Source organism: Tenebrio molitor, chromosome 6, assembly GCF_963966145.1.
Source record: "Tenebrio molitor chromosome 6, icTenMoli1.1, whole genome shotgun sequence".
Lineage (NCBI taxonomy): Eukaryota > Metazoa > Arthropoda > Insecta > Coleoptera > Tenebrionidae > Tenebrio > Tenebrio molitor.
Genome location: NC_091051.1, coordinates 7,221,730 through 7,249,604, shown reverse-complemented (window position 1 = coordinate 7,249,604; position 27,875 = coordinate 7,221,730). Strand labels below are relative to the sequence as shown.

The window sequence follows — 27,875 nt, the reverse complement described above, 5'->3', positions numbered from 1 at the left end:
ATGTAATATGTGACAAGCCTATACACCAAATAGAATTTCAACGGGGCCAATTTGGCGAGATCGAGCGATTTCTACTAAAAGGGATCGCGCCTCGTACACGACAATTAATTATTGTTCGCACAAAGAACAACTAACATCTCGACGACGTCACGTGTCCATTAACACGCCACTTGGAGGATGGCGGAGGCTCCAAAGGTGCCCAAGGAAAACACTAATGGAAAATTTATTCCTATCTAAAAGGGTTAAGCAAATAAAATTTATTCCTATCTAAAAGGGTTAAGCAAATAGATGTAAACTGTTTCGCTTAGCACATTGTGACAAAATTTAGACGACAAATTCGTAATCTTGATATTGAGAGAGTTACCACAAGTCCATCTAAAAAGCGAGACATTGAGAAGATCAACGACGATGAATGTTGAAACGTATCAGGCCAAAACACCTTTAGGCTACACCACATACAAAATTTAATTAAATTTTCCTACGACCGTGCGATATATCTGACTTACCCCACTCATTTGAAACAGATAATAAAAGTTTTACCGCACGCTGTGCGATAATACTACGTTACGCTACATAGTTGGTAAGAGCAATTTAATAGAATCTAGGAAAGGTGTGTGCCAAATTCTTTCATTTTCGGAGATTCTGTTGTCTGTGTCATAATAACGTCTATAACCCACTTGTAGCGTAAATAAGTATTACAATTTGTTGGTTAATAATGTTTACGGAGCATGCGTACACTTAAAAAATTATCTTTACGGTAATTAGTCCAAGTTCTTTCCTGTGGCAAGTGAGCCACGGGTACGCTATTAAATAATGTTTGGAGCAAGCTCGCCTCTAATTAGGTCGTCCGTTCCAGCATCCTAGATAAACTCCTATCTTACGGAAGAAGATGCGGGAAGGACCGTTATGGTGTTTTGAAAAGACGGAAGGGACATATTTTAGGTTTCCAGATACAAAAGGTTCGGTAAATGTCAGGAGACGTGTTGAAAGGGACCGTAATGGCGAGGCAATGGATGAAAAGAGAGCCGTTCGGTGACGTTGCGGTCGCCGGCTGCAAATGGTTGCAAATTAAATTCTATATCCGTCATTAAAAAAAAAACTCCGGAAGAGGGTTAAGGCAATTCGGGGTACAATCGGCGTCAAGATTAATGTTAGAGCGAGCCTAACGGCGACCAACTATACGGATCATCGGATCTGGAAAGGGCCACGAATGAAGAGTCTAAGTTTAATTTGCGATCGGCTTTCTCCAGTTCTGATTAAATTTTGGTGTTGCAAAAAAGAGAAGGAAGAAGAAGTGTTGACGGTGTGGCGGTGGGGACGCTTCGAATGTGAAAATTACAAGTGTATCAGGTTCGCGTGGGTGGTGACCCGCACTAAATATTTTAAAACCAGAATAACTCGACTCAGTTTATGGTGCACTTTATTAAACTCAGTAATCGGTTAAACCTCTCCGTGAAGTAAGTTTAATCAATTTTATAATAAATGTTGCCAACTTTAATTATAAAGTTGCCGCCTTATGTACCTCAATAAAGGCTATCCCGGCGCCTCCGCCATAAACGATTTTAACTAATCGCTGCAACGGTTGTTGTTTTCTCTATTGACAATTTAATAAAGTACGGATTTTTCGCGCAACGTATCCTTATTTTCGGATTGAATCGAGATCGTTTACCCCTACGGATTTTTTAAGCAAATCTAATTACGAAACTGTCAGATTTTTCATTGTTTTCCCGTTGTTATACTTCACGTGAGACCAATTAAATGTTTCATGTCACTTTTATCGCCTCCCTCGGTTGTTGTGTTTTTTATCGCTTGATTTGAAGCGTTCCAAGAAAATAATGAAATGCGTGCCTGTAATTATATTGGCTCGGGGGGTCTGGCGCGGAGTCTGATTGGATTTCAGGAGTGAAATTCTTTTATGACTACCACTAAAGTCGAGTGGATATTTGTAGGCCATTATGTTTTATAGGGGAATTCCCATACTGGAATTTTTATGGCCCTTTCATATGATAAGAGTGTATCAACGAAGCCCTCCACTTTGTCGACAATACATAAAAAATATATGTAACAGCGTTGTTTCGCTGGTCGTCCGGAATTAAATGATAATTTCGGGGTGGCGGTGCTCGGAGGCCGTGACATAAATTACTGTCAGCGGATTGCTGCAAGTGTAATCGAGTATGTCAAACCATACTCGTATTTATGGTAATTTTTATGAATATTTCATCTATCCTCGGCGATTTGTAAATATATTGGATGAAAAATGTGAAATTCGTGTTTCTCGTCATCCTGACAAGCCTCTTCAAATATTAATAACTTCGTTACGGTTGATAGCCGATTAATCCGGTTTTACGCATCCGACAAAATCTAATTCTTCAATCGAACTGCCGCCGTCCGGATCCGATAATCTCGCCGTCGTCGACAACTAATTCGCAACTCCGGAGCCATGCACCCGACGAGTCTATATTTGCGTTTAAAAGGTAATCTGGAACGTCTGACAGAGATATATTGGAACGTCCACTCGCCCATGTAAATGACCTTTCGATTTCCTGCCGAGCAAAGGGCGCCAGTGTCCACTGCAACCGCCCAAAATATCACAAGGGTGCGTACGCGCCCCTCGACGTTTTAATATTCCGAACAAAGACCGCTCGTATATACCTGTTCTACGTAATATAAGTCGCACAGAAGAGTATTCATCCTTCCGTGCCATTGTGTCTCTTGTCTTCAGCCTGTTGAGTTGTGAGAGGAGTTTCCAGGCGAACTTCCGCCGCCTCCTGCTTACACATTCACCACCGAATCGTGTGCCCCGCGACTATTTCATACACTTTATTTGGGCGGCGACGTCTAAATCACACGCGTTCGCTGATGGGGTCGTAAAGGGGGTACTCCCAATTAGACATCTCGATTAGTTTTCCTGTTACGCTAAGAACTAAGTGAATACAACTCGAGCAGTTCTCCTAGTAATCCGCTAATTGTTATTGCCCTAATGATATACACTAATTTTATCGAGAATTTGTTGTTTTAATGAAAATTAATGAATTCATGTTTATTGTTTGATAGCTGATTCTGATTCATTGCAGTTGTGTAAATGCAAGAGTGCATCAGCGTAAATAATAATATAGAGTGGACATTTGCATTACCGTACGCCCACACATTTTTTGTAACAAAGTTGTTTTTACTTGTCGTGTACAATGTTCAAAAAAAAATTACATGATCACTGATTTATGACGCCGTGTGGCTGGCAGTAACGCACCAACAATTTGTTTCCAACTTTTACGTTTAATAAAATAAAGTAAATTTTTTAACGATGAAACTTTGGTTTTCGCTACAAATAAAAAATACTCGGTATATGTTAGATGCTCTCCATGAAAATGGATTTTTTATAAAATATTTGCAATCGCATGTGGTCTGAAAAACAGTCTTTGACTCCACCAAGAAATTGCGGAAAAGTAACAGTTCACACAAGAGTGGTAATTGAAGAAACAGCAGGAGGCTTATTGAAAAAATATAAGAAAAGCAACAAAAAGAAATAAAATGGTAAAAGTAGGTCCCTGATTTGGATAAACAGAAATCAGTCGAAAAAATTATTAATTCTCTTTGATGAAAATCAAAATTAATTAGTGTCAGAAAACAACAAATAGGTATCTGCTCAATGGACAGAAATCGTTGAAAGTACAAATGTTTATCAGATTTAAAAGTGATGTACATGTGATATATCTGAGATGAATTTTGAAACAAGAGGAAATATATTCTTGATTTACTTTTTTCTTTTAGCTCATATAAGAATATTTATCTAAAACTGAGAATAAAACTTGCGATGTTTCCACTTTTGTCTAACACCTACCATCTTTCAATTAAAAAAAGAGTTTTTTGATTATTCGTAATAGTTATTTACATTAGAGTATGGTAGGTGTATTTTCCAGCATGACAACTAGGTTTCAGGCTGGAGGCGAAACCGAGTGCCTGATTAGATGAAGCTCAAAAATGAACAGAAATTTATTGCTTTCTTCTAAAGTCTGATGGCGCCATCTTGTGGTATAAATCGTAAGCGTGTCAGTTATCGGTATAATAAATAACTTTGTGCCATTTCATTAATTAAATGTTAGTCTTTGAGAGGTTTTGCAAAATTTTTGGTTACAACAAATTTCAAATTTGAGAAAACAAGTAATGGGTCGTCGGCCAAAAAGATTAATACATTACTAATGCGGTAAGCATTTTACATTGCTCGGTTTTTGGTAAAACACTCCAGCTGCGCCGTCGTGTTTCAATCTGAAAACCACTCGCTGTAAAATGTAGCCTACCGCATATGTAATGTATATAACTACATATTTTAATCTGTTACGACATTTTCAATAAAATGCATTTAATCTTGTACTTTTTGTTACTTAACACAATGATATCTATCTGCAGAAAATATCTGATATTCGGTTTAAGGTAGAAACGTGTTTTAGAAAATATTTTTGGTTTATCTTTATGTAAAGAACAACTTTACGGTAGACAAACTAAAATTAATTCGCTTCCACATGAAAATGAAACAAAAAGCTGGGAGATTAAACCGCATTTAAGTAAAATACTGGAATTCAATCAGACCTGGTCAGAAGATAGAATAAGCAGTGGTTTCCGACGTTAAAGCGAAGCACTCAAGTAAAATCCAAACTCCATCCAACAAAACCGTTAACTGAAACGAGGATGTTCCGAAAGTACGTAAAGCACTTTTTCATAAACGTAACTTCACACGGCGTCCCTAAGAGAACTTGAAGGGATAACACGACAAAAGAATCGAAATTTGAATTGCCCTAAAATGTAATACAGATTTTGTAATTTGTATCCTGCGGGACACAGTCTGGAGCCTACGGCTGCACATCCACCAGCCCAGAGCGGTTGAAGAAATTTCGGGTTTATTAAATAAAGTGAGGCTTCATTACGCTTTAGAGCAGACTAGGATTATCACGTCGACGGATTACACCGTTCGATTCCCCAAAGCAACAGGACACAACCCGGCAATCCTGCGATGCAATCGACTGCGAATAAATGTAACAGAAAAGGGACTATCCGGCCGGCCGAGTCAATTTTCCGGACCGACTCTTGCTTTATTGCAGCGGAACAGTTTTCGATTGCATCGAATGCAGTCCGACGCACCCGTAAAAAACCCACCCCTCGATCGAACTCCACCCCGACGCGACGCAGGTATTTCGTCTACTTATCGCGGCGGTACCGTCGCCCTAATGAGTTCCGCGGTGCACAGGAAGAGACGAGAGCTCCCGTTTTCCGAGCGCCTATTTGAATATTCTATTACGTTTGCGGCGGCAGTCGTCCCGCTCCCCCTCCAGGATTTTTATAAATTTAATAAAGGCCATCGTTATTGATGAAATCCAACACTCTTTCTGATTATAATCTCGCGTCGAAAATAAACACAACATTATCGCATGATGGAACGGCCGCTTAATTAATTTTACTTGAAAGTATTACAAGCTATTACTTGACATCAAGCACAATTAAATTAGTCCCTGACCGGAAATGCGATTAATTACGAGCGGAAATTGCTCCTGGAGGACTATACGTTACAAACGTGAACATGAAAAATTCTTGGGGAATGACTGGAAAATAGATTTTCGTGACTTGCAATCTTGTACTAAATGATTGATGCGACGTGGTGACCGACACAAATGGCCACATCGATGCACTGGACACGTCATTTCGCTTCTATTTATTTCAATAGACGAAAAAATATTCAATTAGCACCACTAGAGTCACAACGAACAGATTGCGCACAAATTTTTATCGATCTGCATTTTCGAAATGGCAAAAGTAAACAACGTTTAAAGTTCTCTCCCACCAAACAAAAATTAAACGATAATGTTGATTTAAATGAGGAACGTGGTTGAAATTGCTGACCCGATTCGAATCCAAATTAAAGATACCTTTGTAGATAAAAACTTACTGATACATAATACGATATGGTAATAATCACACGCTACTGTGTTCTAGTTACCCTATTTTCTAGAACGACGAAATTGGATTTCATCTAATTTGTGTAGGTTTGATGTTATTAAAGGGATTCGGCAGTGATACCTAAAAATATCGTTCTATTGTAGTCATTATTGTTATATTTATTAGAGATGAAAAGGAACTAGTGATCAATACAAATTGTTTTAGTAGGACTAGTCTGTCAACATATAGAATTGATCTTGTTTGTGTAAGTGAATCAACAGAGGTCCTAAAATTAAACCCTGCGGAACTCCCACTTGGAATAGACTTCTTCAACAAGGACTTCTTCGAACCGAATCCTGGACCAATTTTTTGTCTAAAAATGTCCAATGATGGATAAAAAAATTTACAATAAGCTTATTTTTCGGTTGCACGAAAAAGTGACCTTGAGAAAGAACTTTTGTTGTTTCATGATAATGCTCCAGTTCACACTGCACAAATTACAAAGCATGTTGTGTGAAACCTGGATTTGAGTTCACAGTACAGCCTTGACCTACCCCTAGTGGCTTTTTTCTTTTCAAAACTTTGAAAGACGAGCTAGTTCCAAATTTTGAATAAAAAATTTAATGGAAACTGTGGTTAATAATAATTTTTACATAAATGTGATCGTCTCTTCCAAAGAGTTGCTAAAACTTTGTGATCCTTCTAAAAGCTTCATTGATATTAATGAGAACTATATAGAAAAATAAAAACTAAATCGCAATAAAAAAATTCTCTTAATCAAATTTGTTTTTTTATTACATTATTTTTATTACTATTATTTTCAATTCTCAACCTTTTAAATTTCTCACAAACCGTTGACTTTTTATATGTTGAAATTTCCCAAAACTACAACAATATAACTACGCTAAAAATATTTCTTAAACGAAAACTGTCAATCAAGCACGTAACTTAGGCTCAAGCTTATCGAAATGTTAAGTCACGCGAGAGCCAATCACTTACTTCCGTTGATTTCGTAATCTACTATTTGCGCTTTATGGTGAAATATCACGTTCCGACTGTCATATTTCAACAACATAATGCGCGCCCACACAGCGCCGTTTCAGAGAGACATGGCGAGATTCAATGGTCCGCCCAGTCATTCGATTTATCACCAATTGAACTGATTTAGTTATAATCGAGTAATTTATCACGCCACTCCGACCACATAATTATCAAAAGGTTTGAATGCAGAAAACATTTCTGCTGCGTTTTCGTTATTTTATTTTGTTGTGTGACCGACACAGCGTAATAGCTGTTTGGATTCGATATTGATCAAAACAAATCGGTAATTTCATAACTTGTTACATTTATAATCTTTTTATCAATTTTACCAAATTACTGAGCTGATTCCACAACACATTAATTGCGCAACACTCATTTATTTAGCAGTTTTGTAGGGCTGCTGGATATTTAATTCAATTTGGGCGCTGTGTTTTAATTTGCACACAAATTTAATGTTATAAACAATCAAATGAGATATTCATTAATTTATTGTTCTTTATTACTTTAAAATATTTGCATAATGTATTTTACGTTGAGTGAATTATATCGGATGGTACGGCGTGCCGCTGACCTCTCCCCATTCCATAATAATGGCATTTGTAATATTTTGCAACGCAACATTCACAAATTTCAGATTCATTGGAAATCCTGGAAAAATATTTTACCTCTATATGACTCCAAAAAATTTCCGATGGATTCAGATCTGGACGTTCTGCTGGTCACCTCAGTCTTAAACCCATCGTAGTGCACTTTGACCGTTGGAATTACACAACAATTTGTGAAAAATGTTCTAAGATGGAAATAATTTTTTAATTGGGAGAAGCGATTTGATCTGATTGTTAATTAAGGTTATTGGAGAGTTTTGTGGGTCGTTTCCGTGAGACAAGCTGTTGGTTTATAACAGTAAGTCTTTGAAAGTTTTCGCTGTAAAATCGCGAAAGATAAATGAGTATCTAATAAACGAAGAAAAAAGTTTGAAGTAATCCGGCGGTGTTTTTAAGTCGGGCGCCTTTCGAGATCGTGGTCGATAAGACAAAGATTTTTCCAGTCCTCAAATTAAAAAGCGAAATTTATAATTTTGCGGCGAAAGGTGGGCGTTCCGTGCATTATTTTCGAGTAAGAACCGATGTAAAATAAGTATACACATCACGTGAGCCCAATTTCGCCGCAACCCGCGTCGACACGTAATTTGGATTTTTTTCCCATATAATCCGATAAAAATAACAATCCGCCATTTTGCTCACGTGTAGCCGGGACTACGCCGCCGCTCGCCGCCGTCACATACCCGGCCGCCGTACATGGCAATCAAAAAAATTACCTCTCGTTAAATTCAATCAAAATCCCCTATAACAGGGAAATTATCCCGGCGCACGGCGAAATATCTATTGTCCGGCGAGCCGAAGTGTTTCACAGAATAACAGGTTTTTCCCCCTCCGATCGATTTTTAAACATTACCCAGAATCGTGTCGATTTCAGGGAAGATTGCACGCGAATTTATTTTGCTGTGTGGAAAAGCCGATGGTAAATTGCCATCTTCCGTTTTGCATACCGGAAACAATCTTAATAATGTTTTTCCCCTACAGAAAACCGGTCGCCATTAGAGACAGACATGTGCTCCCACGGAAGCCTCTCGTAACCTAAATAACGCTCATAAAAAAGGTATTACACCCCTAGATTTACCTAATTATCATCTTAAAGTTTCCAGGGGTAACGGCGTAATACGCCCTTCACACGGTAGGCTTGTTGGGTAAACATGCTGCAGCTCCAGGAATTATTTATTAAGTCCCAACACTTCATTTTTCCAAATTTTTACTTATTTTGACATGCACTAAACATGATAAATGGTGGCGGAGCCATAATATTTTTAAAAGAGGATTTTTTTTTTATCTCTATGGTCTCTTGAACTAGTTTAACTTGTTTTTATGTGGATTTTGATGTGAGAAAGTAATCCAAGAAAACACTAATTCATCTTATATTTTGATTTCAAAAAATGGTTTCTGAAAAACTTCTTTGCGATAAAGGAAAGATCAATCTCCAATATTTGTAAATTTAGAAACCGCAAAAATAAAATGTAAACACTCCCCATTTTTTGGAATAGTCTTGTTTCTCATTCTCAAAAATACAAATTATGAGAAGAAACAACTTATTAGTCTAAAAATATGATGGAGGCGCCGGGTTTTTTCAAAGTTGAAAATTCTACAGGTGCCTGATTTGAAGCTCTTTTGAATAAATCTCATTTCTGAAGAAGGTGGTTACAAAATTCTAAACGACTGACAATCTACAGGGTGTCTCAAAATTCGCGAATTCCGAATTCAGAGCGTTGTAAAGGATCACTTCAGTAGCCCAAATATGGATATAAAAAAAAATCGGGACTTCTCCCACAAAGATACATTGGTCTGAAGGTGCACTCTTTGAACAAAATTAAAATGCTTATATCTTCTTCAGGAAGTATTTACGAGCTCCACTGGGTCCTTCCGTACAACGCTCTGAATTCGGAATTCGCCAATTTTTAAACACCCTGTATAATAGTTATTTACGCTACAAGTGGGATACATCCATCATTATCGCACACATGTGAAGTTTACACTTGACAAAAATATTCAGTGGATTAAAAGTATTGGGTGATTCAAAATGGTTGTGGATAAATTTATGTGGCCACTCTGAAGGTAGGATAGGGTTGACAATTTTTTTTTTACAGTTTTTTTTTGACAGTTCTTAGGCGCGCAATTTTGAAAATTGTCAAGTCAATTTGCAATAGTATAAAAAATCAAATAAACACCTATGAAGTGTCATACAAATGTCAACTCTACCGAGTTGCCACATAAATTTTTGTACATAGTTGCCATACTTAGGTGTCCACAACCATTTTGAATCACTCATTAGTAGCAGCAGGCGGTGATTATTTTCAAAATGATAGCAGCGTCTTGTCAGCTACGCAAGTAATAAAATCTAGGTTTTGTTTCTTCAGTTTCCAAAGGAAGATCTTCAGACGAAGATCTGCATTCGGATGTTGAACCAACAGCTTCAAACGTGATTTCAGATTTCGTTCCAAAGAAATCTAAGCTATGTAAAGCTAAGAGAGTGTAATTAGATTTTTACCGAATGGAAGTGAGAAACATCAATGTATGAAGACCCTTAACTGAAGACTCTTATTTCGTATTTTCAATAAATAAGTGTATTCTGGCTGGCTCCAGAGCAGGTCATGTAATTGTACAAAGATTATTATAGAAATTATCTTAAATAGTAGGAATTAGTTATCACAAATGAAGTTAATTTCTACGATTGCAAAAATGTTGTAAACAAACACAATAAATAAGTTTCTTTGTTTGTTTCTTCTCTTGCTTTACTGCACAATCGCAATTCATTCCCTGTGTAAAATGTGTGGGATAAATACGATATAGCACAGTCGTCAATAAACAACAATTGATTGTACTACACAAATGGTGGATGCCCCGGGCAATGGGAAAACAGAATGAAATCTATCATTATCTTTAATAATTCATACTTTACCGCGGTAAAGCGAAACATACATTTTTAATGTTATATATTTAGGAAAATAAAGATCCATAATTAACTTATTTGACCGAACCGACTCGGCTGTCGGATAATTTTTCCTTGCATCGTATTTACCCAGGGAGGCTGGGCTGAAATATTCATTCGATTGGGTTACGTTTTTGTTTGTATCCATCATTCGTTCTGATAAACGATTTGTTTGTTGTGGAAGGGTGAAATTATTAATTTAATAGGCCCGACTTGCAACAAACAATAATTTCTCTTCGTCTCGCTTTGTCAAAGCTCACCCCAAAAAATGTCGCACTCGCCGACCGTTTTATCCCCGGGAGTAACAACGAAAGTATCATATTTTTGACGTGCTAATTCCGCAAAATTAATGTACCCGCACAATGGTCGGATTTTTCGTGCCCACTCTGTACACTCCGGAAGGAAAATAACGATAGTGTAAACAGTGCGTGCCTCCCCAAACAAAACCGCAAGCCAATATTGACATTTTCGATCTGGATACCAGTTTCTAATTCTCTCCTGTTGTGTTATCAGAATGCGGATAAAACACTGTGCGGTAGTACAATGCCGTCACACATTCAATTCTGGTAATATGTTTATTTTGTGTGTGTACAAATACAAAGGCTTGATGTTTACAACTATATTCACAAATAATTACTGTTTATAAATAATAGGTTTTGAAAACAACACTGTCGGAAAAAGATTCCATCGATCGTGTAATCGCGGAAGTTTTTGTGCCCCCGATGCAATTATCGGGTGATAATTACGCCGCAAGTTCTGAATACTTGGAAATTATTCCGACTGCTGCGGCTGTTTTCAGATTTGTTTCGGCTCCGGTATAGCCCGAGAATTCTTTGAATAGCAGTCCCACGCATGAAATAATAATTTTAGGGAGAGCGTTTAAATTAACTGGCGCAGGATCAACGAAATGAACTTCAAAAATTTCATTAGGATTTGAAACCAACGTGAGCCAGGCTCATTCGCTTGTCCTCAAGCGGAAGACAATAAAGTCCTCACATTCACGAGTTATGACGTCGATAGTGCTCGTCAGGACTAAGTCTGACATTAGTTTTATTTTCAACTTTGCAGCCGTTCAACATTTTACTACTTACGCCACGTCAAAAGTGGCTGTTCACACATTTGTGAATTCGACGGAACCAGTCGTCAAAACCTTCAGATTCACTTCAAGACCCAGGTTTTTAAAATTGTCAGTGAATTCTTCAGGATTTGGAAATCGCAAGCAAGCACAAGATGTCAGGTCAGGACCCAAGAACGGATGTTTGCAACAGTTATTGTTGTGTGTTATTTTGCTTTAAATGTGCCAAAACAACACTTATAACAGGAAACAGATGCAGTCTACTTAACAAGATCTTCCACAGATCTCATTGATTGCTGCTATGGCATTGTACATCCTCTAGAGGTATCCCCCTCTATTGTATTATTAATTTTCCTGACTCCCATGTGATCCTCTAAATTGTTAACAGCAGTCCTCGAGGTACCGTTTATGATTCTATAAACAATTTTATTTTCGCTGAGTGAAAGCTTGACGTATGGTACCGGTTGTAAACACTTCTTTAAGGAGGTACTTCATGGCAAGTTGTGTTAAGCTTTCGATGCATTGTTTCTGTGTGAGAGAACTTTCCAGATCATACTAAATCGTAGCACTTAAACTTTCCAACTAATTTTGTTTAGCTCTATAGATGCAATTGATGTAGCTTATTAGTCCAAGTGGAAGCTTGTTTGGAAGTAACTGTAACACGTTTACCCCTCGATTAGCTTGTAGGTAGTTAATTCAGCGGCGTTGATAGTTTATTTAAGCTTTTTACTTGGTTGAAAACGTGGTCAGACACGTAAATTGCATTTCCTTCTTCATTATTTGTAAATCTAATTAAGAGCTCGTTGTTTTTGGATTGAAACGTCGTCGTAGTTTTATTTGCATCAGTCTCTCTAGTTCCAGTCGAGTAACTTTGCAAATTTGAGGATTTCACCCGACATTAACCATTTCAGTTCTTTGTTTGTTGATGTATCTTTTGAACGGCTCAGATGTAAGTTTGAGAAATTCTCCGGACCGACGCGAAATTACTCACTTTTTTTATCCTAGACTTTAGATTCTTTTTGAAAACATCTGGTATTTCTCAAGGCTAAGATATGGAAGCCGCTGCACACCTTCGTCGACCATCGAAAAATTACTTCTTCCGGATTTTTATTTTTCCCTCGCCCTCGCTAATTTTTTATCGTCGACTATTCATCGATCGTTTCCTGCGTTCAAGCTGCCATTGCCTCTGTGAACTTCCCCGGAATTGTGTAATAACTTATTCACCAGTCTTGGGAATTGTTTTTTAAACCCGGTCCCGCTTTGTACTAGTCGTGGTGGTTTTTTTAACGACAACGCGGTTGATCATGATATGGTAATCGCTCCGGCGAGTTAAACAACGCCACAGGTGCACTGTCGCAGATGGTGGCGGCGCTTGCTAATCGCAATTAAGGCGGTTGATGAGACGTTGACGTCGCCGCCGCCTTCATTCAGCTGACGTCCGACCTTTACCGTTAGCACGTTGTGGAGATCACTAACTCTCCACCTGGATGTGTCATCACTAATTCCGGGAGCGTAATTGCTCCCCACTTTGCGACAGACAGCGACATCCTGAAAGAACATCTCCGCTTCTTCGGCGTGTTCTGTTTCGCGTGACGAAGGACTTATCGCCTGTCAACTGATAACACACTCTGTTGTCATCTTTTTAACTCGCAGCTATTACTTGTGGGAGAAATCTGCAAGAAGCGTGATCGGGGTTGGTTCGAGGGAAACGTCACGATCTAATTGTGTTTTTTTGAGTTTCACGCAGTCACTCCCAAGTTGGTCGTTTCGACTGAATGATAACACAGAGGCGATGTCCACCGACAACAAATTATGTACACCCCGGTAAACTACAATTAAGTTTCCTCATAGTCTTCAGTTTAATAGTGAGGAAAGTTTAAGCTAGCTAAGTCTCAGCGGGTCTATGACGTTACTCGGTTGCACATTTTGATCAAACATTGTGTCACTTTATACACTCCTAGGACAGAGATGTATCAACAACGTAAAGAAAAAACTAAAACGGGAATTTTTAACATATTTAATAATCTAAAACGCGCGACAAGATGACATTTAAGAAACTTCCAGCATTATTTATTTAAAAAAAACTCGGTACCATTTCACTAAAAATGTTTTTTATAATTACATATATTTAAAACATATTCGTCTAAAACCAAATTCGAATTATTTTTTGTTTGGTATTCAACGTAGATTTCCGTGACATAAATATTGTGCGCCATTTTTAATACACCCTGTATATTGATTTATAAATGGATAGAGAACCACTATTTAGTCAACATAAATGATGGGGCGCTGCAGTGTTATAAAAAACGTCAAAAATCTCTTCGACAACGATTAATCATGGAAACTATTAATTTATGAACGGAAAAATCATGGAGGTACTGGAGAAGCATCTTTAAAAGTATCAGTGTTGATAAATCATGTGTTAAAGTAAATAAATCCCTGAGCCGCTGATCTCATTTTGATTGATACGAAAGTTGTCGATTTATGATAACCCAAAACATTGTTTTAATGTATGTTTATTAATACATACTATCGCGTGTTCAAATGAAATCCTGAGCTCAGTAGGCGTTGGAAAAATTAAACCGTTTAGAACAGTGTAAAGTTTGAATTTCCCGCCGTTTGACACGAATGACATGTGTTTATGTTTAATCGGGACATAATTGAACACGTTTGTTTTCAGCAAAGGGGGCCCTTAGATATTTGCCTCGAGAATAGGAATCCTTAAATTATCGTAAAACATTGCAAATAAAGAAAAAAAAAGAAAGATCTTTTTGGCTCTATATTTTAGGTTACGCTTTAAAAAAGCACAACAATTGACGGTTTCCAACGCCTTTCCAGCCCAGGATTTCATTTGAACGCGCGATACATCTGATCCCTTTCTGTCGCAAATTTATGAAAGGTGTATAATTTTCAAATGCAAATTGTTGCCGTTATGGTGCAAGCACGCCCTCTACAATAATGTTGTGATAAACCTTAGATCACTTGAAATCCTGCATGCAGCTTCCCATTAACCCTCCTGTAATTACACGCGAGTAAATATTGACCTGACAGTTGCATCTATTGCAAACCAATAGCAGTTTAATTAAATCGATATAAAATAAAATAATGCAAGCCGATAAATTTACAATTTATAATATCAACATTATCACCGTGGCGGGATGCCAGCTGCCAAATGAAGATAAGCTTCGCCGTGACTCTCTCTATGGTTGTGGACTAGTTTTATGCAGTGGCGTGCCATTACCTATGTAAATATTTTTATAGTGAAATGGCATCAGAACTCTTTGTGGAAAAAAGTGGATTACCTTCGGGCGCGTTTCATGTTGTATTTTGCATTAGAGCTAAAAGCACCGCATCAAAAAATTTATTATAGACATATTACTAAAACCGATAGCTGTTAAAGCCGACTTAAAACGGCATTCAAACAGCGTGTTAGGACGGGCTGTGGTGGGAATTAAACGCGGTTTATTCGATAGGAAAAAATGTGGGAAGAAAAAAGTGGTTCCCGGCGCCTCCACCAAAATTTCATTAGTTTGAATTCGATTTTGCTCATTTAAACCCACATAATTGGTGTAACACTATCACATTTAATTTGTTTCAGTGTTTTAACAGCTGATATTAAATTATGTAAATACAGACTGATTCACATAATTTGCCGACCATAACGAAATTTAAATGCAGCCAACAATACGTTTTTCATTGATAACTTGATTGGCAGTAATCTACAATATTTTTTTAAATTTAAAAAACTGATTCGTCATCACATATCAATTTCGTATCGATCCTTTCGTCATTGGAGTACATTTTAATTAACAAAAATTATTTCAGAATTATACAAAAAAGAACTGTCAAGTGATTGTCAATAGTGCCAGGGGTCTCCAGATTTCATAGTAAATAAAGGTATCAAGTTATCACTGAATAACGTATTACTGGCTGCATTTAAATTTCGTTAGGGTCGGAAAGTTATGTGAATCAGTCTGTATAATTTTTAGCGCACGCACTGTGTTGGATTCTTTGTTTTGCAGTAACCAAATATTTAAAATTGTTGCTACTGTAAACAATAACGAATTTTTACAGAACATAGCAATAATCGCTGTTTCAGTAGATGTTCAAGAAATTTTGAACAATATCAGTAACAAGAAACTTTGCAATTTGCCTTCGCTCAGATTTATCCTTTGCTAAATACATAGAGAAAATAACTTAATTTATGTATTTTAAGTTTTTTTAAGTTTGTGTAACTGATGTCTATTTAACCGAAGTAAAAGGAAATAGAAAATTTTCCTTAATTAATTCTCTCAGAACAAGTTTGAATTTTTCATCAGGAAATTCTCACCGAATTTATGATTTTAAAGAGGGTTAAAATAAAGAAATGTCAATTAGACAAATATAGCACCTTATATAAAATTCATCTCTGTTTTCGAAATCGATAACTCAAAATCAACCTTTGTAAGTCTAACTAATTTTAGAACCGCGCGTATCAGAACTAATTAAATCTGTAAATGATAATTTAATTATTTCTCGCCCTGGTTTCTTGCTAAAAATAACTACATTTACAGAATCAATAAATCTGAAGCTTATACTTGCTTATTTAGAGCACCAATAACAGAGAGTGAATACTTTTCGTCCGGACATACACATTTTTAGTTTCAATTACTCGAATCCTGATGGTAATATGAGCAATAAAACACATTCGTGTTCGAAAGAAGTTGTGTTTTACTACCGACATTAAGTCGAGAAAGAACACTGAATCCGTTCCGAAATCACCCGAGAAATATTATTGTTATTAAAGCTGGGAAATCACCTTGAAGATTTAAGTTTTTTTGGTCGTCGATGCAGAAACAATGAGAGTTGAAAATTTTCTTGGTTCGTCTGAATTAACAACTTAAAACTTGTCTTAGAGTTGATTTGGTGGACGAGTGAAATGGAAACTGTTCGCAACACATAAAAAGCGTCGTTTTAGTTTCGATATACAAACGAAAATCTTGAAAACATGCCCCGGAGTTTGTTAAACCGGAATCATCGGTCTCGGTTCAACGTTTTTCCGGTTCAGTTGAGTTTTTTCGTTGTTCGTAAAGTTTTTACAAACCGAGAAGAGGGAATAAAAATTCCATCATTACATGTCTCTCCCAGCTAAAACAGGGGAATTTTTTACACGTGTACCAAATACTAATCTTTCTATTAATGTTAATGACTTTTGAAAACTTCCTCCGCTGAATGAGTAAGTTTAGATCGGTTTAGCTCCCGCAGGAAAATATTCCATCAAAAGCCCGTAATAGCATTAAATAAGAGCAGCGGAGCTCGATGATATTGAAAAGTTTAAAAATCCCGATTTTTTCTTTCACTTCGGTACAACGTCAAATTCCTCTCCCCCTCCGATGCAAAATGTTGCGCCGCTTTCTTTAATAACCGTTAATTTGAAGTTTGAACACGCCATTCTCGTCGATTAAGACCACTGTACCGTGACAACGTCGAAGTGTAATTTTTTTCTCGTGGAAAATCGGTATATCTTTCTGCCTTTTTCTCATCGGAAACTCTTTATCATAAAAGCTCAGGATTTTGTGCTCCAAATCCTCGACAAACATCGCATAATAAGTGGGTTAGGAATGATCCAGTTTTCATTGCACCAACGTGGATCTCGTTTATATCAGCTGCGCCCTCAGGGTCGGCTGGCTGGTACAGGGCGATGCCACCACGAGCCACGATAAAAATGTCAAAGTGCTCATTCGTTGACATTTACCAGATGAAATAAAAACGATGCTCAGTTTTTCCACTTAATCAGTGATTCTTTGCAGGGACGTGGTATTAAAGTTTTCAAACGATTTTGATTTAACTCTGCTGTACGTCATAAATGCTTCCAGACCAATCCAGTTGAACTAACTTCACGATTAATCTTTTAAATGACTTTTTTATCATCGGAAAAAGACATAAACTTTACAATTTGTTTCAGTTTTCCTAAAATAAACGACATTTACTTATATCTAACACTGTACCTACCTAATAATTCAGAACTGTACTGTCTAACTTTACTAAAAAATCTATAATTTTATCCTTTGACAATGTCAAACGGATGAAGTCGATAAGCATTTCTAGTTCAACTTTTAATTAAAAGAGAATTCTCTGTAGCAGCAGATTATTGGAAATTTCCCAGTAGTTTTTATTTGAACGTACCTACTAATTAGAGCTTATTCCATTTAGTTTTGTATTGACTTAGATCTCCAATCTCTCGATCCATTTATGTGAGCAGTTACAACAGTTTTAATTTTTTTATCTGTTTTAACAAGTTTCACAAAGTCACTTGACGCAAGGTTAACAACAGAAGACAAATAATTACAAAAACCTTTGATATTAACGACAAAGATAAATTCTCATAATACTTATGACTTTTTTTAATGAAGACGATCGAAGAGATTTCTTTTAAAGAAATAATAAAAATTTTATTGCTCTAAACAAAATCTGGATTTCAGCAGCTTCGTCGGGGATACTTGTGAAATAATTAATCCAAAATCTTGATACAGGTTTATTTGTTAATTTCTCAAATCTCATTCGATTTCCAAACTTAATTATATGAACTGCAAAAGATAGAGGAGATATCTGGTTATTTATTTCAAAAAAATTGGGTATTTCTATTATCTCGTATTAAATTTAAAAAACATCTGTTGTAGACAACGTGATAAACATAATAAACAAAACGGAAATTGATGTAGATTGACCCATCAGAAGATTGCTGTTCAATTTCAGGTAAATTCAACGAACACTTGAAATTGCTTAGCAACATAAATAGTAGTTTTTATTATTCATGCGTATTACACGTTACTTAGTAGGTGAAGAAAAGAACTCAGTTTTCTGGTGAAAACTGCTTGAACACTATATTGCTCAATTTGAAAAATTCATAACTTAGAAGATTTTGCACCCTGAATATTTTTCTTAACGTTTTTCACTTCCATTACGACTAAGGAATATGCCCTTTAAATCTGATTCGCCAGTTCTGGGACACCCTGTATATCATAGATTTGTAAGATTTCTTTGTACAGTAGAAAAACTAATAAAGACATTTGAAGCTCTACAAAAATTTAAATTCCAAAAAGGTGCACCGGGTTGTTTTCATTTTAAAAAATCGATTTATGTTTTCTCATCATTTAATAAAATTGAAAAATTGTCTTCTCTAAAGTACGCAGTGAATATTTATAGACTACGTCCACTGATAGAATGCAGTTTTTTAAATATCCTTAGATAACAAAATCCCCAAACCATAACATTAAAATATGAACAAAGTATCATAGATTGTGTTGGTAATATCTTGAAACATTCGCGCCACTGATTCTCATTGGTTGTTATGAAATCCACGCGAAAAATAAATTATATAACATTTCAAATTTGAAAATGTCAGTGCTGTCAAGTGGTTTAATCATTTAGATTTGCGATTTTTCATCTTTAAAGCTTTGTTTTGTGTTTCTCTGGTTTTAAAAGTTAGTTTTGATCGTGGTGCTGTTTTGATCTGTTCCGTTGCGATTTTTTGTAGATTTTTTTGAATTTGTGAAGTGAGTGCCTGCCTCAAAAATCTAGCATAATGAACACTTTAAGTGACATTACAAACATCGAAAATGATACAGGTAATTTTTGTTCATGCATTAAATATTAAATAATCTCTTGTTTGTGTTAAGCCATTTTGGAAAAAAAGCTGGATATTTTAATTTCAGTAGTATATTACTCCTACTACACTGAAGTTTTCTTTCCTCTTTCCTAAGTGCACACATGCAGAATAATAATAAAACATTACGTGTAAACCTGCTCTTTCCATTTTTTTTAATTTCGCGCCGGATCTATTTGTTGTAGCGTAGAGTGAGCAGTTTTAGTAACATTTATGTCAAGCAATCTATGAGTGGTGGACAGAGTTTACAAGCTGATTCACGAATAATAATGAGCCTAACAAAATTTGTGATGCAACCAACAATACATGTCTGTCATAATTTTCTAGGTTCTGTTTTTGTTGATTACTCCACATAAATTCCACGTGATTTTGAATAAATTTGACAAACGTAATGTCGGGAATGTTGATTATGTTGTATAAAATTGAAATATATATTTTTTAAATCCACATAATCGGTGCAAATGTAATGTACGAGTAATGTAATCACAAATTTCATTAGGCTCATTATTACTCGTGAATCACCTTGTATTGCGCTTGTGTCAATGTGTTTGGTGGAGTCTTTACAATGAATAAACAACAAATATGTCCAAGTTAATTGAATTCCCATAAAAAAATATTGAACTGGTGAAATGGTGGAGGTGCCGGGTTGTAGTTTAATAAAAAAAAAATATTGTCAACAATAATTAATTTCCAAGTAATTAGCTGTTTTCAATAAAAAAATGAAGACGTGACATTCTTTTCGTTTGATTTTAGTATTTACTCTTCGATTTCGTTATCACTAAAATTACATCTTTTAAAACGTAACAGTAATAGTGTTAACCGACTCGACTTTTTCCTAGCTGAAGCAAATTTTCCAAAAGTACTTAATACAAGCAGTTCGCTCCATTCCATCTTTTCAGTGGTGAAAATTTAAGATTGCGAGAAACTGGAGCAACTTTTGTAATTGCGGCAATTTTCCGTGGCCAAATAATTTTCCATTCAAAATAACCCTCGACCTGAATCTCGCCCCGCTTTCGACTCAGGTACGACCCCACTTTAACAGTTTCGAATTAGGAAGAGATCGTTGTCATAATGCATGCAGGCCATTATGATAGCAATACGAAGCAACATCCGCCCCTCGAAGCCGCATCCCGCTCCTGATAAGACCTCCGACCGTCTTCTTCACCAGCCAACGCCGGACGCCCTTTTCGAACGGTGCCGTATTTTTCTTAATTTGCTACCCCGTTCGGATTGTATCAGCGGCCACTCGAACATTTCGAAATACGATATTGTTGTCGTTGGCGGTAATTGGCAGTTGGGGTTAACAAATTGCAAACAGTGATGTTCGCGTAAAACAAATACTTTTAAAAGGTTGCAGGAGATGGGTCAACACTTGACGTACGCAATCGATACCTAACGAAAACACCTCGTGCAGGTATCTACGTCGTGCCTCGCCGCCTCCCTCGTCGCCGCCAGACAGGTTAACTTGATTATGTTAATTGGATTTGCTTTCCATTAACCGTCCCCGCGACGTCGAGAGTTTCGCTGTTGTTTTCACGAAAAATATGGCCGCTTTTAAAAGCGACACTCGGGCTGATGTCGGCCTCCGATCGGTCAATACTTCACAAAAGGGGGAAATTAGTTTAAACTGCAATTAGACGCCTCGACGCCGCTTTCCAAAAGTGGGGCCGCAGTTATCACCTCACGAAGACGAGGCCACCAATTCGAACAACCCCGCTGAAGGGGAAAAGTTCGACGAACCACCCTCAAACACATGCACCACTCACCCACAACCTGCTTAAGCTAATTATGTCTTTTGCTTTCCACTCGAATAATGGAATTAAAGTTGATCCTTCGGATTAAGTTACCCGGACTGCTGAACGGAATAAAAAACAATTAAAAGAATACAATTTTTTGTAAAAAGAAAAACGTCCTAATTTATTTAACAGGACATATTAGTATTCTCAACTGTTAGGCCAACAGAATTCAGATTATTAATACAGGCCTACAAAATCTGACTTTGTGAATAGAGCTTTCAACAATTTATGTTAGAACGTTAGAACTTACTCGAATGAGCCTTTCACCTCGGAGCGTGTGACGTGACGCGCGACGGCGTGACGCGATACGGTGAAACTAATCATTGTCCGGAAAAATGTCGCGGTGCGCCTAAAGAACAAAACAAAAAACATTCGTTAAACAAATCTGTCTCACATTGATTATTTTGTCAGTTTGTCTAAGAGTGTTTCAGCTGGGAGACCACGACTAAACTCCATTATTAACAGTTGTAAAATATAATCGTGATTCGTCATTCTGGAATTAATTCCGCGAAAGCTCACATCGCGACAATTAGAACTACACAGTCGTCGAATTAATTTTCCTCCGGAGTGTAGAATAGTGATAATCGGTGCTGAATTTGCGTAGAGTCGTCGCGTGACGCCCAATTGATCTCCCCATTACATGGTGACCATAAAAAATGTACAACATAATATGTAAATAGCATCGAGAGACGCAAATTAAACAAATTACACGAAACTTTGTCGTGCGTGTATCGGTGGAAAAAAATTTTTGGGTTTCATGCCAACCGGGTCAAATCAATGAACAGCATTGACATGGAACAGATAAAAGGATAAAAAGCCCTCTGCGATTTGGTTTTGTGTTTGCGTATGTGTCACAGCCGCAATTGGTCGGCGACGATAATTAAAACACGTTTAACGGTAAAATAAAAAGTTTGGAGTTGTTTTTTTTTTTTTTGGGCGAGTGGTAGTACACGATAAAATTTCGAAGTGAACGGTAATTAAGGGCGGTTTTTACGGTGGCGAATTTATAGTAATTTGCAGGTGGAGTGAGGGTGTTCTGGATGCAGCGGGTAAATAATGGAAATATTTTTATCGGCACAAGCCACACTTAGTTTCACATTAAGGAATTTTTAAGGCGCCAAGGCGGTTATAAATATCATTGGAGGGCCCACGCGGTTTTATGGAAAAGACATTTAACGGCTGCTCCGGCGAGAACGTTTCATAGAAAGAAATTTATTTCGAAGAACAATGCACAACACTGCGAAAATAATAAACAATAAATATCTTGTTTCGGTTCTTTGTCAAACGGCAAATCGACGGAATTTGTTATTGGCAGGATCTGCACTCTCAAAGTTCAGTTAACTGACTTTTTCAATATCGCGATAATATTATGAAATATTGGGCCATAACCTAAGCGAGAAATCATAAAATTTCATTTTCCTCAAAGCTATTTACAAATAAGTGTTTCCCCCGATAAAATTTTTCAAACGCCCACTGTGACGACCCAAAGCAGAATTATTGCAAAGGGAATGGAAAAACGACGAGATTAAAAGATTAAAGACCCAAATACTAATTTGAAGGTAGCTGAAACAAATTCGGGCAATGGGGGTGGCAAAAGAAATTTAAAGCCACTATTATTGATAATTAAAAATTTTAATCAAATTCAGAAGAAATCTAGAGGAAAATTGTAAATTTGGTCATGAAAAACGGAAATTCATTCGTAGATTGATCCATACGGTTTGGACTGTCAAATCATCATTTAATGTTTAGTTAATAAAAGTACATGAACCATTTCTCACTTTTTCAGTAAGTTGTGGTTGTGTTATTTTGACAAATATATTTGTACGAGACAATCTACGACCGACTTTTATTTTCCAAGACTAACTGGGTCTAATTATGGTGGATGCGCCGGGCATAAGAATTGCACAATAAATTCTATTTTTCGTTGCAATACTAATCTCTATCAAATGAAATAAGTGCGATATGAAACATATTTCCTGTTTTGATTTTTTTTTAAGATGGAGTACAATGACATTTTTGCAATAGGTCCCATGTGGCGTCCGCTGCGTTGGCAACATAAGGATGTAAGAGGAGTTTTGGTAATTTAATACGGCAATACTGGTTATTGTTCGTGAACTCAGACAACGAATTAATACGGAACGTAATACCTTAAATTAGCTTTGTTCCATAGAAAGCTTTGCCATTTAGTCTACTGTGCAATAATTTTAGCGAAGCTATTTTAAAACAGCAGTACCAAATATATATAATTGTTATCAGATCAGAAACCTCAACGCTGTTTGACATTCTGAATGTTACACAAATTGACTGCACAATGCAAATATGGAAGATAATAAGCTTCCATTTTAGTTGGCACATTGTTGAAAACTCCGCTACACGTGTCTCTATTTGAGAATATAATAACAGCATTCGTGTATTGTCCGTGCCGATGCAGAATTTGATGTTTTTTCCAACTGAAATTCATCGCAAATAAATTCATAATATCAGTCGGTGCTCGTTTCGGGGTCGATTGTTTAAATCGCATTTATTTTGTTTCGTCGCTCTTGTTCTTATCCGATTTTCTGTGTATCGCTCTTCGCCGAGCCTAACCCTTTATAGCTAATAAAGTTGCTGTTTACCACGCAAACATAAATTAGTAATGCGAGGCTGTTTCAGATGAAAGTGCAACCGCGAATACAATGCCATATAACATTCCCCCACTAAAACTGAAACCTCATTTTCAGTATTTTACGCACAAAAGCAAAATTCCAATTAGAATGGGTTACAGTTTATCTATAGAAGCTTTAATAATACTGTAAATATAATTTAATTGCGACGAATTCTCTAATTATGGACGAAACAAATTAAACAACTTTCCCACTCAGCTCAACTTATTTTATTCCCTACTTTTACAAAATCTGCATTATGCTTGGCATATTTTACCAGAAAGAATCCTTCTAGTGTTAAAACCGTGGTGGTGGAAATATCGATAGCGTGATCGTAACGTCGACGTAAAACGGATAGCATCTGGGTTTTATAAACATGAGAAACTTCAAAAATTTTTCATATGGTCTAGTGTGTATTTATGTGCTTCATAAACTAAGTACAAGATTAAGTAGCGATATTCTAATTTACACAAATGCTTAAAGTTTTGGGTGTTGGTGAAACGAGACTTAAAACTTCATTTTGCAACTTGAAAATATTGATGCATTTTTAGAACTTTCGAGACATTTTAGGAGCCTTCCTGATAAATCTAGATAAAAAGAAAATTACAAGACGCTTCATGTCTGCAATTTTCTCTTCGGAAAAATAAAACCTGAAAGAAACGGTCAGAAAATCTTACCTTTTCTGTAATACAAGTTTATTATTGGCAACGTGTGAAACCCTAACAAGCAGTTTTGTTTTTAATATCGTGATAACGCCTCCATTTAATTTCAGCACACATAGATATTAAAGTTTTATTAAAATGTATTTGTACTTGATATGAAACTCTCATTGTTAACAGCCTGAAACGCAATCACAATTGTGGTAAACTAATTACAATAGAGAATCTAATCAAAAAACGTATTAAAGTAAGTTGCGCATGAATTTTAAATCAGTTTCGTTTTAATTAATTTAGTGCATAATGTTAAATTTACGGAAACAATTTTTTTCAAAACTCGAACTTACGCAAATCAGACTCCGACAAAAGCTTCGCTACATAAAAAGTTCTGAAAAGCACGGCCGGTTAAATTTTTTACGGTAAATGAAATTTTAACGTTATTAAGTTTTCATTCAGCCGCAGATTTGAACACTAGATGGTATAAATTAAAAACTATAGCATGTGCTATTTTCATGTACGTTGCAATTATCTTTTTATAACCAGACGGAATGTTTTGGCAAAAACTTTTCAGCTCGCCATCTAACTAAAATTTGAATAAATTAAATGTTTCCCAGTTTTCATTTTTGCAACTTATTTAATATGTCAGATTAATCCCAATTACTGCTATTTCACTGTAAACAAGAATTATCTCTTTTATAACTAAGTGGGGTGTTTTAAAATTAATTAGCTCCAGTAATTAATTTTCAACAAATTAACTGTTTCAAAACGCTTATTTTTGTATTTAAAATGTCACGTTTCAACATTCGCAATTTATTGAAATGTTAAAAGTCAGTTGGTCAATAATATAAAAATTATTGTATTACAATACAAAGTAACCTGCGTTCACAAAATTATCCGTTTGAAGTGTCTTATGCGTTTTGACGTTCAGATTGTTAATAGCTGTTTGTGCAATAAGTTAGGAAATGTAATTTGGTATGGAATTTTTTATTGAGGCGATAGCCGAGATCAAAAACATGCCGTGTACAGAAAAAAATGAATTTTCTATGTATTGCACATATGATTTTTTCTACTGGAGTTTGTAAACTAAATTAAATTTGGATATTTTTAATATTGTATAAATTAATTCTAAATTAAAAAACAGAATCATGATTGTTCTGCTTTCGTTACTATAGAGAAACAATTTTATTTACAAAAAAAAACAAAATTTGTGAAGGCGTTTATGTTGTTCGCTTGAGCAAATTTACGGAAATTCTATTAAAATGTCTGATACAAATGAATCGTTTGATATTGAAGAATATGCAAAACAGGCCAAAGTAAGAACGCACGAATATTGATTTTCGTGTTAGTTTAAGCAACGTCTTAAAAAAAAACATTAATTAATTTCATGTTACGTATCTGTGAAAACCATCAAAATTGAAATATTATTTGCGCACTTGTTAGAAAATATTTCATTTTTCCTAACTCAAATTAGTACATTTGCTTGCAAAAGAAAGGAAACTGTCAGGATAATTTTGACACATTTTTACAATGTTTTCATTGTGTGAAACCTTCTTACGAGAGAGGTTAAAATTATGGTCTAAATCAATGACATTTTAAAAAATGATTTGATAGGTATTGTCAAGTAGACAATTAATTGACAAATGAACGAAACCAAATTTACATTACGAAAATTTTCTTTTCCCGTTTTTTTTCGCAACCAACTATATTCAAATATATTAGTTTTCCAAATTCTAGTAGAAAATTTTTATTTTAGGTTATATGGGTTAAATATCGACGAGCACGTAACAAACGCGCTAGTTTTTGAACAGCCGTTATATTGAAAACATAGTTTTCTTTTGAGTATGCAACCAACAATGTGGAACAGTCACTACAATGATGCAGTTGATGTCAGAGCAAACATAATTAATGGTAATATTAATAATTGTTAACGGCAGGTTAAATAGCGTCTTTTTTTATCAACTGATGCTTAAATTTTTTATATATAACGTGTTTCACGTAAGATTACGAGCCTGACGAATTCAAAATGCAACCCAATATTGAATTTTCCTGAGTAACAAGGTGTAATAAATCATATTTTGAAAAAAGCAGTTTGGACATCCCTGAAGTTTTTTAGATTTTCCTTTTTTTCACACATTTGCGGAAAAGCTCTCCGGCGATTGTGTTAGTTAGGGATGTCCAAAACTACAATTTACGATTTTTAGTGAATCTAGTTCCCATTGTCAAATGTATTTTGTGTTGCATTTCGTCAGGCTCATACTCTTACGTGAAACACGTTGTATTTATTTTTAATAAATGAATATTAATTATTATGAGAGATCGTCTTTCACATTTATGAAATTGAAAAAAGTGAATTTTTTGTCTAGTGCGTTTTTGTCCAAATATGCAAAATTTAAAAATCCAAATGACGAGCCACCACTGCAAAGGATTTACTTCAGATTCGTTTTGACCAATTTTTATTATGTTTATTACCAAGTGAATAAATTTAAAGATTCCATTTTTGTGCTTTCGTTCAAAAGCTGCCGACCTATTTCAGGTTTCAGGTGAACTCTCTCAGAGCATTCAGTAAATCTGTTTGTTGTTGACCCTCTGTTGTGTAAACTTATTTCCAATTTTAGCACACTCAGGTGCACTTGTTTCAGATCTTTTTTACAAAAACGAGTACGCCGACGGATTCTGAAACCATTCTCAACTGGTGTCGACATTTTCTTACGTCAAGTTGCGTTGTTTGTCGTAACATTTTAATTTTATAATCGACACATCCGACCAAAATTTGTCTCGGAGATTAATTACGCCGGTCGGGAAGTTCGAACCGACCAGATAACAGGAATTGATTGAATAGTTCGGCAGTGGGGGCGGCGACTTGATGAAGTAATGTGCAGTGTTTGTTGTAACGACGGTCGAAAATGACAGGATCGCCGTTCCCGAAATAAATAGAAACATAAATCTGTCACTCACCTCCCGGCTGCGGCGTCGGCGGCGGCCCTTTATCCTCAAAACTCCTGTAAACAATAAACACATAAATAAATATCGATTCGGGTGGCCGCCACTCGTCCCTCCATTCAAGATCGTATAGAATTTTCGTCGAACAGAGCCGTTCGAGGGCCATATATCCTAATATATTGCATCGAGTTTACAAAGTCGGGGCGGCGTGCCCCGATAAAAACGTCAAATCGCGTGTTTGCATATTGTTACTGAAGTGCCACCGCCGCTGCACGGAAGCCGCCCGTCTATTTCGGGCCCCTCGCCAGGACCGCACTCGGCCCGATGCAGTCGGCGCGTGATCGCGTGCCTGCATATTGTTAGTGGCTGTATCGGTGACGTCATTAAGACGCCGACTTGATAGGACGTTGCGTGTCCGAGACACGACCACATTACCAACATTGCAGCACGAATTCTGGGCCCGGTTATCGAGTTACAAATTGGACCGAGCCGTAATTATTTTCGAAGTGGGAGAAGCCGGCCCGAAACTACAACAATAGACCTCAACTTTCAATAAATGGACGGGAGCGGAAGAAATTCATAATGGCTGTTAAGAACAAGAAGGCGATCAAATTA

General features: G+C 36.4%; 1 protein-coding gene across 2 annotated transcripts in view; it reads right to left on the bottom strand.

The window, feature by feature from the left end:
• kek3 (kekkon 3) overlaps nt 1–27,875 on the bottom strand; it is a 162,749-nt gene that overhangs the window by 101,548 nt on the left and 33,326 nt on the right. For both annotated transcript variants that reach the window (XM_069051985.1, XM_069051986.1), the window contains exon 2: nt 27,276–27,319. The gene's annotated coding sequence lies outside the window, so the exon portion shown is untranslated. The remainder of the gene's footprint in view (nt 1–27,275; nt 27,320–27,875) is intronic.